General features: G+C 41.0%; 1 long non-coding RNA gene across 1 annotated transcript; it reads right to left on the reverse strand.

Moving 5' to 3' along the window:
* Positions 1 to 2,559: 2,559 nt before the first annotated feature.
* On the reverse strand, positions 2,560 to 16,613 carry LOC140714891 (uncharacterized). Its single transcript, XR_012096023.1, has 3 exons — positions 16,460 to 16,613; positions 5,328 to 5,405; positions 2,560 to 2,707 (listed from the first exon to the last, which is right to left on the reverse strand). It is a non-coding gene; the product is annotated as an uncharacterized lncRNA (long non-coding RNA).
* Positions 16,614 to 16,874: the final 261 nt, after the last annotated feature.

The following is a 16,874-nucleotide window of genomic DNA, read 5'->3' on the forward strand; positions in this document are numbered from 1 at the left end:
GCCTGCTCACAAGTACTTGTCACTCCACCCATAGGTGAGTCAACAGCTCTAGGGGATCCCCAGGACTGCTCAAACTCTAAGGTGAGCACCTTGTCATAACGTTCGGCACAACCAGTAGAAAGAGCTGCATTCTTGACTCTACTCCCCTTTGTTTGCTCATGCTCCCAGGACTCGTTAGATGTTGGACACAGGCTTAACCTACTGCTGGGGATCGGGAGTTTGTCGAGAACTGTACGAAAAACCAAAATCATCCAATGAGCAACAGTTCTATGTGTGAAAACACCTTGTTAATAAGAGAGGTCAGAGGAGAATGGCCAGACTGATTCGAGGTGACAGTAACTGAGTACCATACGTTAGAGCAGTGGTGTGCAGAAGAGCATCTCTGAACATACAACATATAAAAACTTTGAAGTGGATGGGCTACCGCAGCAGAAGGCCATGAGCATAAACTCAGTGGCCCCTTTATTAGGTATAGGAGGTCCACTCATATGGCAGGACATAGCTGATGAAACGGGTAGAACTGTGCATCTGCAACTACAATCCTGCCCCCATATAATCAACAATTAAAGGAAAGACGTGCATAAATGTATCCTTGTGGATAGCTTGTGCAAAATGAAACATTTGCTTGAGAGCGGCCCTTAGAAGGGATATGTACTGTAAATCCAGTTATTCTGGAAAAAAAATTGTTGAGCACCATTACCACAATTTATTAAAGACAAAGTTCACTTGAGAACATTTTCTCTGAAAATCAAAACAAAATGTTATCTCTCTTAGTAGAGAACATTGTTTCAATTCTGAAGGAAACCAGGGAAAATTTACTGTATTTCTAGTTGTATATTGTAAAGAGTTCTAAAGCAATAGACATATATAACCATAAACACGTGGTTGTATATCACAGGCTGTATTGTGGATAGATAGCAGGGTGCAGAATATGCAAAGTCCTGAATGGCTTTCATTCTTCTAAGCTACCTCTCTTAGTGCCTCTCCAGATGGTTTGGCAAAGAGTGGTTCCACTGAAAAAAAATGTTATCTGCTTAGCCTCTCATTGGGTTAACCTACAATTACTGAATTGTATTGTCACTGGACCTGCTTGTAGGAAAGCTCGCTACTGGTATTCTTCAGTTTGACTGTTGTGTATTTAATATTTCAATAACATTTGAGTAATCTTGTATCTATATATTTTTTTTGTTTTTGTTTGAATTCATTTAATGTTTTGAAGTTACAAAAAGTAACAATGAAAATGGCTTCTGATCTAAGATCTTTTCATTGGGCTGAATCCTGCCGGAAAATAGAATTAGAATCAGACTCAGCCTTATCATCACTGACATACATTGTGAAATGTGTTTTGTGGCAGTAGTGCAATGCATTTAAATTCTATAATTTACAATAGGAAATATAAAATATATGCAGTGCGAAAGGAAAGAAAATAGTGAGGTAGTGTTCATGGGTTCATGGAATGATCAGAAATCTGATGGCAGAGGGGAAAATCGACTCCTAAAATATTGATTGTATGCTTTCAAGCTTCTGTTCCTCCTACCTGATGGTGGTAAAGAAAAGAGGGTATGTCCTGGGTGGTGGGGGTCTTTAATAATGGATACCATCTTTTTGAAGATGTCCCTGATGATGGGGAGACTAGTGCCCATGATGGAGCTGGCTGAGTTTACAACCCTCTGCAGCTTTTCCCAAAGTTGTGCAATGGCCTCTCCATTCCAGACAGTGATGCAACCAGTTAGAATGCTCTCCACAGTACATCTGTAGAAATTTTCCAGAGTCTTTGTTGACGCGACAAATCTGCTAAAACCCCTAGTGAAATATAGTCACTGGTGCGCCTTTCTCATAATTGCATCAATATGTCAGGCCCAGACAGATTCTCAGAGATGATGAAACCCAGGATTTTGAAACCATTCACCCTTTCCACTCCTGAGAACTCCTGGTGTGTGTTCCCTTGACTTCCCCTTCCTGAGGTTCACAATCAATTCCTTGGTCATACTGATGCTGGGTGCAACGTTGTTATGACACCAGTCAACCAGTCAATGTAACTCTCTCCTATATGGATATCAGATTTCCATACTGATCTTCTAGCATTTGTTATGTAAGTGGCACTGTATCCAGGCTCCCTGTACGTGAACTTGCTGAACTTTCTGGTCGTATCTTCCTTCTGAATATGATAAGGGTAAGTACAAGGTAATTTATGTGACTCTTTTCTGAATTAATTGAGCTTTCTTAAATAATTTCAATCATATAAAACACTTTAAAAGTTTTAGTTTTTGTTACTCTAAGGCAATTAGATAACTGATTTTGAATGATTTTAAATGGAGACAGCAGCACATAAGTTGCTGCAAGAACTCTGTGGGTTAGTGATGCACCATCAATAACTCCGAGATGTGGGTTAAGGTAGGCTTTTATTGGCTGGAAGAAAGCACAAGCAGCAAGTGACCATCATACGACATCCTGGAGACTGAGGAAGGGTCTGTGGCTTCAATCACCTTTATACCGGGGTCTGTGGGAGGAGCCACAGGAGCAGTCAGCGGGGGGGGGCGTGTCCAGACAGGTATATGTAGTTCACCACAGTTAGGCAGCTTCCATAGGAACTCAACCTGGAACATTGATTGTCCATTTTCTTCAACAGATGCTGCCTGAACCATTGAGTTCTTCCAACATTTTAGCAGTTGCTCCATATTCCAGCTTCCGCAGTCTCTTGAATGTCCTGTAGAGACAGTTAGGGTTAGGGCTAGGGTTAGAGAGAAGTCTTCAAAGTTCTTCGGAGGTTTAACACTTGCTCAGGTATATCTGGAAAAGGCATGACCAATTCTTGGCTGGCATCAACGTCTGATCCTTTCAAGACATCCAAAGTTCTCTTCAGCCAGGAAACATTCAACAACCTGATGTGCAGTGTATTTCCAGCATTTGTTGTTAAAATACAGATTTCTAACCTGTGCAATATTTTACTTCTGTTTTACTGAGGTTTTATATGGCATTGGTCAGACTGCACTTGGAGCATTATGAGCAGTTTTGGGCCCCTTATCTAAGGAAGGATGTGCTGGTATTTGAGAGGGCCCAAAGATGGTTCACGAGAATTATCAGAGGAATTAAAGGGTTAGTGCATGAGGAGCATTTGATGGCTCTGGGCCTGTACCTGCTAGAGCTTAGAAGAATGAGGGGGTGGGGAGGATCTCATTGAAACCTATTGAATATTGAATATTAGAGTGGATGTGGAGAGGATATTTCCTGTAGTGGGCGAGTCTAGGACCAAAGGGCACAGCCTCAGAATAGAAGGATGTACCTTTAGAATGGAGATGAGGAGGAATTTCTTCAGCCAGAGGGTGATGAATCTGTGGAATTCATTGCCACAGATGACTGTGGAGGCCAGGTCATTGAGTATATTTAAAGCAGAGGTTGACAGTTTCTTGATTAGTCAGAGTGTCAAAGGTTAAAGGGAGAAAGCAGGGGAATGGGGTTGGGAGGGAAATTAAATCAGCCATGATGAAATGACAGTCTAGACTCAATGGGCTGAATGGCATACTTCTGCTCCGATGTCTTATGATCTATTGATGAGCTGCAGAGGGAGATGGCAGCCGAGATTTTAAGTACCACCTATACCCCATCCAGCGGAAGCAGATGTCTCAAGTATTTTTTCTTCTCATGTGGAAGTCACAAGCAGCATATGCTCAGAATAAATCTGTCACAATTGTAAACCAGACTGCTCATGCAGCGTACACTTTATTACGGCCTGTCACAACTAACAAACGTCAAGAAAGCTTTTAAATAACATCCAATTAATTATATTTCTAGAGTAAATAATAAATTGAACAGAACTGTAAGGAGCTAGGTAGTAAAGTAACTAAATAAAAGAACTGTGCAGCCACTACTGATGACAGTTCAGCAAATTCGAAATGAATACACTTTAGTGACCATGTGTTATTAATGTATCTGAAATTGATGGAAACACTATTATTTGGTTTACAACGTGGCTCAAATGACTACCATTCCTAATTTACTCCTTTCCAAACAGGAATCACCCAGTCTTTCTGGGTCTCTGGATTTCCTCAGCCTGTTTATGGGATACATTTTGCTATTCTTTCACTGCTCCTTAATCACACAAGTAATCCAATCTAAAATTATTTGTCAAAACGGCATGAAAATATAATAAACACGAGGAAGTCTGCAGATGCTGGAAATCCAAAGCAATGCACACAAAATGCTGGAGGAACTCAACAGGTCAGACAGTATCTATGGAAGTGAATATATAATAATGTAGCTGATATCTCTGAAAGGGTAATGAAATCCTCTGTTGAAATGGAGCTTGAAATTTTGAATTACTTGTGCAATAAAAATGGAGATAATGCTAATTAACCTGAAGGTGATATATTTAAGCATAACAGGAAGTGATCATCAGAAAGCCAATGACTTTGGGGGATGAGCAAGGGGTTTCTTTGATGCGTGCAAAAGAACATAAGCACATAAAAATCTGCGGCAGAAGTCAGCCATTTGGCTTATTGAGCCTCTCTGTGACGCACCTAGACCGTGGCTTTATCTTCTACCTTAGCAATTTGTGCCAAATCCCCATGTCTGTTGATTCCCGTAATATCTATAAATTCATCTATTGCAATTTTGAATACAGTCATAAACCGATTCTGCACAACCCTCTGGAACAGAAGATCCCGCTCACTGATAAAAAGATTTTATTTTAATCTCAACCCAAAATGAGCAACCCCTTGTTTGAAACTGTGACACCCTCGAGGTCCTGGAAGGTTAACATTTCCCACTCATTCACCATTTAAGAAATACTATACATCTCTTTTTTTTTACTAAAGAGGATAATCTCATATTTCCCCAATTTGAACTTCATCTTCCATGTTGTAGCGACTTACTGAGGTTGAGGTTGCATGTATCCTCCTCTTGAAATATTTTCACATTCTTAGCACTGATGCATATTTTCACTTGCCTGTTATATATATATGGTGCATGTACTCACGTGAACTGACATCACCCCCTTTTTCCAATACTTTGCTTTGTGTGTGTGTGTGTGTGTGTGTGTGTGTGTGTGTGTGTGGTGTGTATGTGTGTGTCTGCACGTGCACGCGCATGCAGGGGCAGGTGCTCGATGAGAAACATGACTAGATCTGTGTAGGTGTGCTAGCTGGATAATCTAAGCTCTTTCATTGCCAAAGGTTTAATAAAAATTATTTAACATTTTGCATACAAATTTAGAAAATTTGGGTTTACCTACGATAAAGATAAGGCTGGAGCATCTTCACAGAAAAATGTGTCCATTCACAGGGCATATGTTGTAAACAATATTTACTAAAATATCACAAAATACATACCCATCAGGCCAGGCAGCATCTCTGGAAAGGAGTAAACAGTCAGGCTTCTCCACTCCTGATGAAGGGTCTCGTTTCCGGCTGGAGAAAAAAGACGAGAAGTCAGAGTAAGAAGGCGGTGGGCAAGGGAGGAAAAAACACAAGGTGGTAGGTGATAGGTGAAACTGGGAGGGGGGAGAGGTGAAGTAAAGAGCTGGGAAGCTGATTGGTGAAAGAGATAAAGGGCTGGAGAAGTGGGAAGCTGAAAGGAGAGGACAGAAGGCCATGGAAGGAAGGGGAGGGGGAGGAGAACCAGAGGGAGGCGATGGGCAGGTAAGGAGATAAGTTGAGAGAGGGAAAAGTGGATAGGGAACGGTGAAGGGAAAGGGGTGAGCGGCATTACTCGAAGTTCAAGAAATTGGTGTCAACGCCATTAGGTTGGAGGCTACCTAGACAGAATATAAAGTGTTGCTCCTCCAACCTGAGAGTGGCTTCATCACAGCAGTAGAGGAAGCCATGGACAGACATATTGGAATGACAATGGCAAGTGGAATTAAAGTGGGTGACCACTAGGAGACACCATATTTTCTGAACAATGGAATGTAGGGCCTCGGCGATGCGGTTTCACAATCTACATCGGGTCTCTTCAACATACAGAAGGACACCCTGGGAGCACCGGATAGAGTAGGTGACCCCAGCAAACTCACAGGTGAAGTGTCACCTCACCTGGAAAGACAGTTTGGGGTCCTGAATGGTAGCGAGGGAGGAGGTGTAGGGCAGGTATAGCACCTGTTCCGCTTGCAAAGATCACTTTCTGGAGGTAGATCAATGGGGAGGGACAAATGGACAAGGGAGTCGTGTAGGGAGTCATCCCTGCAGGAAGGAGAAGTGGGGGGGGGAAGGGAAAGATATGCTTGGCAGCGGATCCCATTGGAGATGGTGAAGGTTATGTGCTGAACATGGAGGCTGGTGGTGTGGTAGGTGTGGACATGAGGAACCATATCATTGACAGGGCGGCGGAAAGATGAGGTGAGGGCAGACGTACACGAAATGGAAGAGCTGCAGGTGAAGGCAGTGTTGATGGTGGAGGAAGGGAAGCTCCTTTCCTTGAAGAAGGAAGATATCTCCATAATTCTGAAACTGAAGTGCGCAAAATGGAATGATGGCATGAGCATTGATTTCTCGAACTTTCGGCAATGCCCCCCCATTCCTTCACTATTCCCCATTCACATTTCCCCCTTTCATCTTATCTCCTTTCCTGTCCATCACCTTTCTCTAATGCTCCTTCCCCTTCCCTTTCTTCCATGGCCTTCTGTCCTCTCCAAGTAGATTCCCCTTTCTCCAGCTCTTTATCTCTTTTCCCAATCGGCGTCCCAGCTGCTTACTTCACTCCTCCCCCTTGTGGTTTTACCTATCACCTTGCGTTTCTTCCTCCCCTCCCTCTACCTTCTCACCTTTCTTCTCCAGTCCTGATGAAGGGTGTCGGCCTGAAACGTCGACTGTTTACTTTTTTTTTCCATAGATGCTGCTTGGCCTGCTGAGTTCCTCCAGTACTGTGTGTGTGTCACGGGGATTTCTAGCATCTGCAGATTTTCACTTGTTTGTGATGTAATACATACATTAACCTTCTATGTGGTGGCTGTTCTGGGACAATGTCATCGATGCGGGTGATGCCGACTGATCAGAAAGGCTAGCTCTGTTATAGGAACCAAACTGGACATACAGGAGGCTGTAGTAGAACAAAGAACCGGATGGAAAATCCTGGCAATTCTGGACAATGTTTCTCACCCTCTGCAGGTCACCTTGGCTGCACAGAGGAGCACTTACAGTAATAGACTAAGACAACTGCATTGCTCCAAAGAGCGCTATATGACGTCATTCTTACCCTTGACCATTAGGCTCTATAATGAGTCAACCCATAGCTGGGGAACTGATGACACTCCCCTGTTAGACTGTTTTTGGTAACTTTATTTCATTCTTTCAACTTCTTTTCTAATATTTATATCTGTGCACTTGTAATACTACTGTGACACTTTGGGATCAATACAGTATCTATCTATCTATCTATGGCAGTGCTTGAAATCAAAAGCCAACAAGCTCAAACTTTATTGAAATATAAATTCATTCATAGTACTTTTGCATTCCAAGAGCATCATTAACTTGGCCTAATCTTTTCTGTGAACCTTGTATCCTAAATCTTCCCTGTTGATTTAAGATAACTGATGACATGCCTGAACTCAATGTCTAAGGTTGAAGTCATAAGCATGGCTCTTGCTAAGCAGGTTAGATTTAAAATTAGATACATCCTGTACCAAATACCATCGCTACTGAATGTAAGTTTGTGGTCTTCTCCTTCTGTACTCCATCCACTTCACGGTATGATGTGATGTGTGTTCAGAGATGTTCTTCTGTAAAACATTGATCTAACACGTGTTTATTTGAGATACTGTCACCTTCCTGTCAGATTGAACCAGTCTGGCCATTTTCCTTTGATCTTTCTCATTAACAAAGCATTTTTGCCCACAGAACTGCCACTCATAGGATTATTCTTTTTTTTTGTTTAACACTCCATTGTCTGTAAACTCTAGCAGTGGTTCCGTGGACCCCTCGATTAATGGTAGGGGTCCACGGCCTAAAAAGGTTGGGAACCATTGCTCTAGAGACTGTTGTGTGTGAAAATCTTAGGAGATCAGCATTTTCTGAGAACCACCTCGCCTGGCACCAACAACTTATTCCACAATCAAAGGCACTTAGATCCACATCCTGATGTTTGGTCTGAACAGCAACTGAAGCTCTTGACGATGTCTGAGTGCTTTTATGTATTGAGTTGCTGGCATATGATTGGCTGATTAGATATTTGCACTAATAAGCAGGTGTACAGATGTACTAAAGTGCCCATTGAGTGTGTATTTACTTTTATTCACTAACAAGATGTGGACACCACTGTCAGAGCTAACATCCACTGCTTTTGAAATGTGAGTTATCATCTTGAACTACTGCAGTCCACATGGTGAAGGCAGTCTAAAAATATTGTTTGATAAAACGTTTCAAGAATTTGGACTCAATCAAATGGGATATGAAGGTTAATATCTGAGATTGCTTCATTTCTCCACCAATTTCTCTTTGTGTATAAGAGTTTTCTGTATCCAATGATAGCCAGTTTTGTCCTCATGTTCTAGAATAGCCTCTCAAGTCTGTCACTTTGCCTCTATTTTATCCCTCAATATCTTTGTTAAAAGTTACCTCCAAACAAACTTGATCTCTCTTGGTCTGCATAGTGTCAGCTTTTTAAAGAAAAAAGATATGTTTTACTTTTATAAAGATATCAACTAACAACAAGGTTATATTATTATGCGTCTGGCATGTTTGATCTGCATAAACAACTAACATAAAGAAGAATCAAGGGCAAATGTGAAGTCAAGCCAACTTTCTAATTTAAATGTAATAAAGCTTCAACTGAATATATTACATTTGTTTGTAAGACGTCAGGATCTGGAGCTTTGAGCTATGGGTGTGAACTCTGTCTACAGCAAGAAGTTGTCAAAACAAATTCAATCAATAGGATAAGTCATGAGGGAAAATGATGGACTGAATTAATGAGTCCCAGGACTGTTGCAGTAAGCTTTGTAAAGGAAACCTGTCCAGAAGTGTTTAAAGGGGCAGCTGATCCCCTATTTGTTATATTTTGCTAGAGATTTTGCTTAGAGTTGGAAGGCAATATTTCAGACTGGCTCATGGGAAAGTATAATTTCCTCACCTTGCAAAATATTGCAGCTTGCCAAAAATCGTTTACTTTTTTTGGAAGGCACTGGTTGCTGAGGAGCGTATCTCCAGACTTCTCTTAACGAGAAAGTACTCAATAATTGCGGCCCCCTTCGGAAATATCTAACTGTGCCACTATTGTTTAAGCTGTGACCAATTTCTGGACAGCTGTAAATCACTCTTACACTGCTGTTTCAGCAATTCCTCAAAACTTTCAGCCGTGTTAAACTGACCTGGCCGTGCCAGATCTGACCTCAAGTAAAGAATGCAGGTTACAGGTCACCTGTACAGCTGCAGGCTTCCTCCTCAATGAGTCAGGTTTAATATCACTGGCAATATAGTAACATAAAAACTATAAATTACAATAAAATGTACATTAAATAATCAAATTAAATAAGTAGTGCAAAAAGAGAGAAAATATGGTGAGGTAGTGTTCATGTGTTCTTTGTCCATTCAGAAATGTGATGGTGGATGGGAAGAAGCTGTTCCTGAAACATTGAGTGTGTGTCTTTAGGCTCATGTACCTCCTCCGTGACACTAGCAATCAGAAGAGAGCAAGTCTTGGGTGATGGGAGTCCTTAATGATGGATGTTGCCTTTTTAAGGCATCGCCTTTTGAAGGTATCCTCAGTGCTGGAGATACTAGTGCCCATGATGAAGCTGACTGAGTACACAACTTTCTGCAGCTTTTTACGATCCTGTGCAGTGGCCCTTTCACACCAGATCGTGATCCAATCAGGTAGAAAGGTCTCCATGGTACATCTGTAGAAATTTATGGGAGCCTGGTGACATACCAAATCTCCTCAAACTCCTAATGAAATATAGCTGCTGAGGTGCCTTCTCTGTAAGTGCATCAATACGTTGAGCCCAGGATCGATCTTCAGAGATGTTCACCCTTTCCAATGCTGATCCCTTGATGAGGACTATTATGTGTTCCATGGACTTCTCCTTCCTGAAGTCCACACTCACTTGGTCTTACTGACGTTGAATGCAATGTTTTTGCTGTGACACTACTTAACTAGCTGATTTATCTCACTCCTGTATGCCATCTCAACGCCATCTGAAACTTTGCCAACTGCAGTGAGTCTTTGGCAAATTTATAGATGCCATTTGATCTATGCCTACCCAACCAGCCATGGGTATAGGGAGAGTAGAGCAGCGGGTTAAGCACAGATCCTTAAAATGTGCCAGAGTTGATTGTCAGTAAGGAGGAGATATTATTTCACATCTGCACAGACTATGGTCTCCCTATGAGGAAGTCAGAGCAAGATACAGAGGCCAAGGTTTTGGACCTTGTTCATTAGTACTGAGGGTATGATGGTTTGAACACTGAGATGTAATCAATAAACAAAAGCCTAACATGGGTACTCCTATTGTCCAGGTGATCCAAGGCTGATGGGAGAGCCAGTGAGATTGCATCTTCTGTAGACCTATTGTGATGACAGGCAAATTGCAGCGGGTGTGGGTACTTGCTTAGGCAGGAGTTGATTGTGGCCATAATGAACCTTTCAAAACACTTCATCACAGTAGATGTGAGTGCAACTGGGCGACAGTTATTGTGGCTGCTCACCCTGCTCTTCATGGGCACTGGTATGATTGCCACTCTTTTGAAGCAGGTAGGAACCTTCAACGGCAGCAGTGTGAGATTGAAGATCTCCTTGAATACTCCTGCTAGTAGGTTGGCACAGGTTTTCAGTGCCCTACCAGATACACCATCAGGACCTGACACCTTGTGAGGGTTCACCCTCTTGAAAGAAATGTTCTCCCGCCAGGGATGCCCTTTAAGTCCCTTTCTCTTTGATTTGGCTATAGAACCTTTGGCGATAGCATTTTGAAATTGTCCTGAATTGACCGGGATTTGGAGAGGGGGTGTTGAGCATAAAGTTTCTCTTTATGCTGATGACTTACTACTTTTTTCTTTCAAATCCATCTACATCCTTACCTCCAATGTTTTCACTTCTTGATCAGTTTAGCCAGTTCTCTGGCTATAAACTTAATTTACATAAGAGTGAACTTTTCCCAATTAATAAAGAAGCACAAGAATTAACTTTTTGTGATCTCCCTTTTAAAGTAGTTCATAATCAATTTACTTACCTTGGGATTACAGTCACAAGGAAGTTTAAAGATCTCTTTCATGAAAATTTTGCCTATCTTTCATATACTATAAAACAGAGTCTGTTACAATGGTCACCTCTATCTATGTCTTTGGTAGGTCGTATCAATGTTGTTAAAATGTATGTTCTCTCTAAACTTCTATATTTATTTCAATCAATCCCAATTTTTATTCCTAAATCTTTTTTTGATTCCTTAGACTCTATTATTTTGTCATATCTGTGGAAGAATAAATGCTCTAGAATTAATAAAGTTTATCTCCAAAAATCTAAAAAAGAGGGTGGCATGGCTTTACCTAACTTTCATTTATATTATTGGGCAGCCAATATACGTTGTGCTACCTTTTGGTCTTTTTTCCATGGCCAACACGAGTGCCCTAATTGGGTGGCAATGGAGTTGAGTTCCACTAAAGATTTATCTATCTCTGCACTTCTTGGCTCTGTACTCCCTAGTAGTTTGTCCAGATTAATTGTTAATCCTCTTGTTAGACACACTTTGCGTATATGGGCTCAGTTTAGGAAGTTTTATGGTTTCCATGGTTTTTCCTTTTCAAGCCCAATCTTACATAATCACCTTTTTTTACCTACTACGTATGATTCAGCATTCCATGATTGGTATAGGAAAGGCATTAGACATTTTGAAGATCTTTTTATTGATAATCGCTTTGCATCTTTTCAACAGCTCTCTGCTAAGTTCAATCTGCCCAATGCTCATTTTTTTAGATATCTCCAAATTAGACACTTTATTAATCCTTTAATTCCTAACTTCTCTGTAATGCCTGAGAAAAATGTTATGGATCTATTTCTTTCTATTAATCCACTAGGTAAAGGTTTAATATCATTTATTCGTGATAAATTAGCATCCTTACGGTGTGCCCCTGTGGATAAAATTAGAATGGCTTGGGAGCATGATTTAAATATCTCCTTATCTGATGAGACTTGGGATTCGATTCTCAAATCGGTTAATTCAACCTCTCTTTGTGCTCACCATTGCCTTTTACAGTTTAAGATTGTTCATAGAGCCCATATGTCTAAATCTAAACTATCTCGATTTTACCCTGACATTAGTCCTCTCTGTGATAAATGCAAAAGGGGTGAGGCCTCTCTCATTCATATGTACTGGTTGTGTCCTAGCTTGGAGAAATTTTGGAAAGACGTCTTCATAACGTTATCTTATATTCTGAATCACCACCTAGAACCTAGCCCTTTAATTGCTTTGTTCAGTTTTTTGGGTGAGACAGATTTAAGTCTGAGTTCGACTAAATGTCGAATATTATCTTTTGCTTCTCTCCTGGCTAGACGGTTAATCCTCCTTAGATGGAGGGATGTTGCCCCGCCCACGCATGCTTAATGGCTTAATGATATTATGTCCTGCTTAGACCTTGAAAAAATTCATTATTCAGTTCTTAATTCGGATGCAAAGTTCCATAAGGTCTGGGGACCTTTTATTGAGTATTTTCATAACCTTCCTCTTAACTAAGGTTTTTTTTTTCGGTCCCTTGCTTTCAGCTCCTTTTCTGTTGGTAGTAGGCATTAATATCTTCTGTTGCTAAGTGTATTTACAGTTTTGGGGGGGTTGAATGTCCTGATGTATACTCTTTAGATTGTGTTGTGGTTGGTCTGGAGTTCTTTTTTGTTGTGGGGCTTGGGGAGGATACTAATTTTACATATCTTCAATTTGGGTGCTTTTTCAATTATCTTCCTTTGTATTATATTACTATTGTATGTTTATTTTTGCACTGTATTAATGTTCTTCATTTCAATCTGGGTTTCTTTTTATCTGTAGCGATGTAGAAAATGTATTAAAAAACTAATAAAAAAAAGAAAGAAATGTTCTGACATCGGTCTCTGAGACATAAATCACAGTGTCGCCCAATGTTGCAGTGATTCGTACATATGTAGTTTAATTCTCCCTTTCACAGCTTGCATAAAATACATTAAACTCACCAGGGAGTGAAGCATCACGACCATTTATGATTTTGTTTTGATCCGTTGGAAGTAATGGCTTGAGAACCTTGGCACAGGTGAAGTGCATCTGATTTCATCCCTAGCTTCAATTGGATTTGCTTTAACTCACTTAAAGTAGTCTTTGTTAGGTCATACCTGGATTTCTCGTACAGGTAGCAACTGTGGCACATTTCTTTCAGATTGAACATAAATCCCTGCACATTGTCCAGTCCTCTGACTCAAAGCAGTCCTGTAAGCACACCTCCACTCCTTTGATCATACCTTCTTGGTCTTCACCACCGGTGCTGTGATCTTTAGTGTCTGCTTCTTCAGTGGAAGTAGAAATGCTATTCTGGTCAAGATGGCACCAGCCGACAATGATTCCTCGGGCGACACCTTCCAGATAGCAAATCTTTCCAATTAGGTAAATATCAGAGTTGAGTTAGACATTCATACTTTGATGATAAGATAAACCTTTGAAACTTTGAAGTACAGGCAGGTGATCAGACTTTCCAAAGAGTGGGCATAGGATGGCATGGTAAGCTTCTTGATAGTAGTATAAGAGTGGTCAAGTGTCTAGGCTCTTTTGATTCCACAGATGAGATGTGTGGGTGGTAGTTGTTCAGACACTCTTTCAAGCTGGCCTGATTGGAATCCCCCTCAACGATAGAGAAGGCATCTGTGTTGAGACTGCTGATCATGGGGCTCAGCACCTCTAGAGCTTGCCTGATGTGACCTGAGGTGGAATGAACATCACTACTGGGATGATAGCTGAAAATTTCCTTTGCAGATAAAATGGATGATACTTAGCCAGTAGATGCTCCAAGTCAGGTGAGCAGGATTGAGATGGAACCAACACATCTATGCACCATGATGAATTAATCATAAAGCATACTCAACCTCCTCTACCTGTCTTCATGGAGAATCATGAAGCCCTCGTGCTGGAGGGCTGTGTCTGAAATAGTGATCATGAGCAATGTTTCTGTGAAGCAAAGTGCAGAATCAGAATCAGAATCAGAATCAGACTTTAATCGCCAAGTACCTATGCACATACAAGGAATTTACTTCCGGCAGATGTTGTCTCTCTGCTCAACAGTTCCCGATGTCCCTCTGGTACATCAATCTTGCTCTGAGGTCTTCAGTTTTATTTTCCAGAGACTCTAAGCTTGCCAGCTGGATAGGTGGGAATGGTGGTGGTGGGGGGGGGAGTGGTGATTTAAGGCCTCTGCATTTCAATCTTACCTGTGGATCAGCACACCTTCCATGTTCTGTTTTCTTAAAGGGGAACTGCACTTGTGACTGGAGTCTGCAGTCAATCTACTTTGAGAATCAGTAGATCTTTATAAACACCTTAAAACAATGTTGCTCACTGATGTACACTTGTCTGTGACAAGGGTACTGTGGACTTCAGCTGTAGTAGTCCTCAATGTGAATATTTGATGTCTCCTATCAAAGTTGTAAGCAAGGAGTTGCAAGTTATTGGTGGCATCTTGAGAAGAAAATGAACGTAGCAGGCAACTGGTATTTGGTCCCATGCTCATGGCCAGAGGCCTCATTGCCATGTTTAAGGATTCACAAATGTTTGCCTTCAGATTGTCTCTGTGGTCTCCACTTAAGGAAGTTAAGTATCATGGACCTGGTATCTTGTCTCCTCAAATAGGTATTGTATGCACAATATGAAACACTCAGTGGCCACTTTATCAGGTGCACCTGTACACCTGTTCATTAATGCAAATATCTAATCAGCCAATGATGTGGCAGAAACTTAATGCATTAAAGCATGCAGACAAGGTCAAGAGTTTCAGCTGTTGTTCAGACCAAACATCAGAATGGGGAAGAAAGGTGGACTTTGACCATGGAATGATTGTTGGTGCCAGATAGGGTGGTGTGAATATCTCAGAAATTGTAGGTTTCCTGGGATTTTTACGCACAACTACTTCTCGAGTTTACAGAGAATGGTGTGAAAAACAAAAGAAAAATCCAGTGAGTAGGAGTTCTGTAGAAGAAAATGCCTTGTCAATAAGAAAGGTCAGAGGAAAATGGCCAGACTAGTTCAAGCTGACAGGAAGATGACAGTAACTCAAATAAACACATGATGCAACAATGGTGTGAAGAACATTGTGGAAAACACAACACATTGAACCTTGAAGTGGATGGGCTACAGCTGATGAAGACCATGAATGTACACTCATTTGCCTCTTTATTAGGTACAGGAGGTATCTAATAAAGTGGACATTGGGTGTATTTAACACAAGCTAAATGCCTCTTTATGACTCCTAGCCAGGACCTGCATTTCCCACCAATTATTGTCATGCTGAGTCAGAGTTGGAGGGAATACCTAATAGAAATCTCTAAATTTAACAGTGATATCAATGGGGAAGGTAGTTGATTCTTTTCCCCCGGGTGGAAATATCACATATCGCAGAGCATAGCTTTAAGGTGAGAGAGGTAGTTTAAAGGAGATTTACAAAGCAATGGTAGGTGCGTGGAAGGCATTGCTAGGGGACGTGGTGGAAGCAGATACAATGACCATGTCTATCAAGCAGTTAGATATGGACAAGGACAAGCAGGGAAAGGAGCAATATAGACCATACACAGGCTGATGAGATTAGCTTGGATTGGCATCATGGTCAGTACACACTATGTGGGCCTCAAGGCCTGTTCCAGTGAAGTACTCTTCTACATCTTATGAGTCTCTCATCTTCATCCACTTTTACACCAACAGCGAAGAAAAAAACCTTTCATTATATGGAGCCATGCATGAGTTTTCAGAGCTCTCCTGAAGGAGAAGCACCTCCTGATATAGGGTCCAAGATTCAAAGTACATTTATTATCAAAATATGTCCACAATATACAACCCTGAAGTTTGTCTTCCCCACAGACAGACACGAAACAAAGAAAACCATGGAACTCGTTCAAAGAAAAAACATCAAACAAATCGCACCCCCCCCACACACAAAAAAAACAAATAGCTCAAATGGCAACAAAAAAGAGTGAAAAACACAAAATTTAAAACACAGAATCAATAGAATTCAATGGAGAAATACAATAACACAAGATCACATAAATTGTAAATTATATTTCTTTCAGTCCTGGTGATTGAGAAATATTTATCAAAGCACCAAAATAATTTCCTATTGGATTTCATAGTTCCTATTAAATATTCAAAGGTCAATGTTCAAAGTATATTTATTACCAAAGCTTTCCTTCATCCACATTACCTCTTCCACCTATCCCCTCCCATCTTCTTACATCCTCTGTCACCCAACAAACTACTTTTCTCCTCACCTGGTTTTAACTATCACCTGCCAACTTCTGCTCCTTCCCCTCCCCATACCTTCTTCTGGCTTCAGCTCTTTTCCTTTTCAGTCCTGATGAAGGGTTTGGGGTTGAAACGTCATCTGTTTATTCCCCTCCACAGATGCTGCCAAACGTCCTGAGTTCCTCTGGCATTTTGTGTGTACTGCTCAAGATTTTCAGAATTGCAGAACTCTGTGTGTTTATAATTTCCTGCTCCTCCTTTGAAATCGTGTCAATAGATCTATTGTGTGCACTCTCAGGCAGACGAACACTGCTGCTGTGACACAGGTTCAATCCTGACCTTTACTTGCTGCATTTATGTGCATATTTATTTATTTATATTTATTTATTGAGATACAGCGTGGAATATGCCCTTCCGGACCTTCAAGACACATCACACAACAAATCCCCGATTTAATCCTAGCCTAATCATGAGTCAATTTACAATGACC

The sequence above is a fragment of the Hemitrygon akajei genome, chromosome 22, assembly GCF_048418815.1.
Source record: "Hemitrygon akajei chromosome 22, sHemAka1.3, whole genome shotgun sequence".
Lineage (NCBI taxonomy): Eukaryota > Metazoa > Chordata > Chondrichthyes > Myliobatiformes > Dasyatidae > Hemitrygon > Hemitrygon akajei.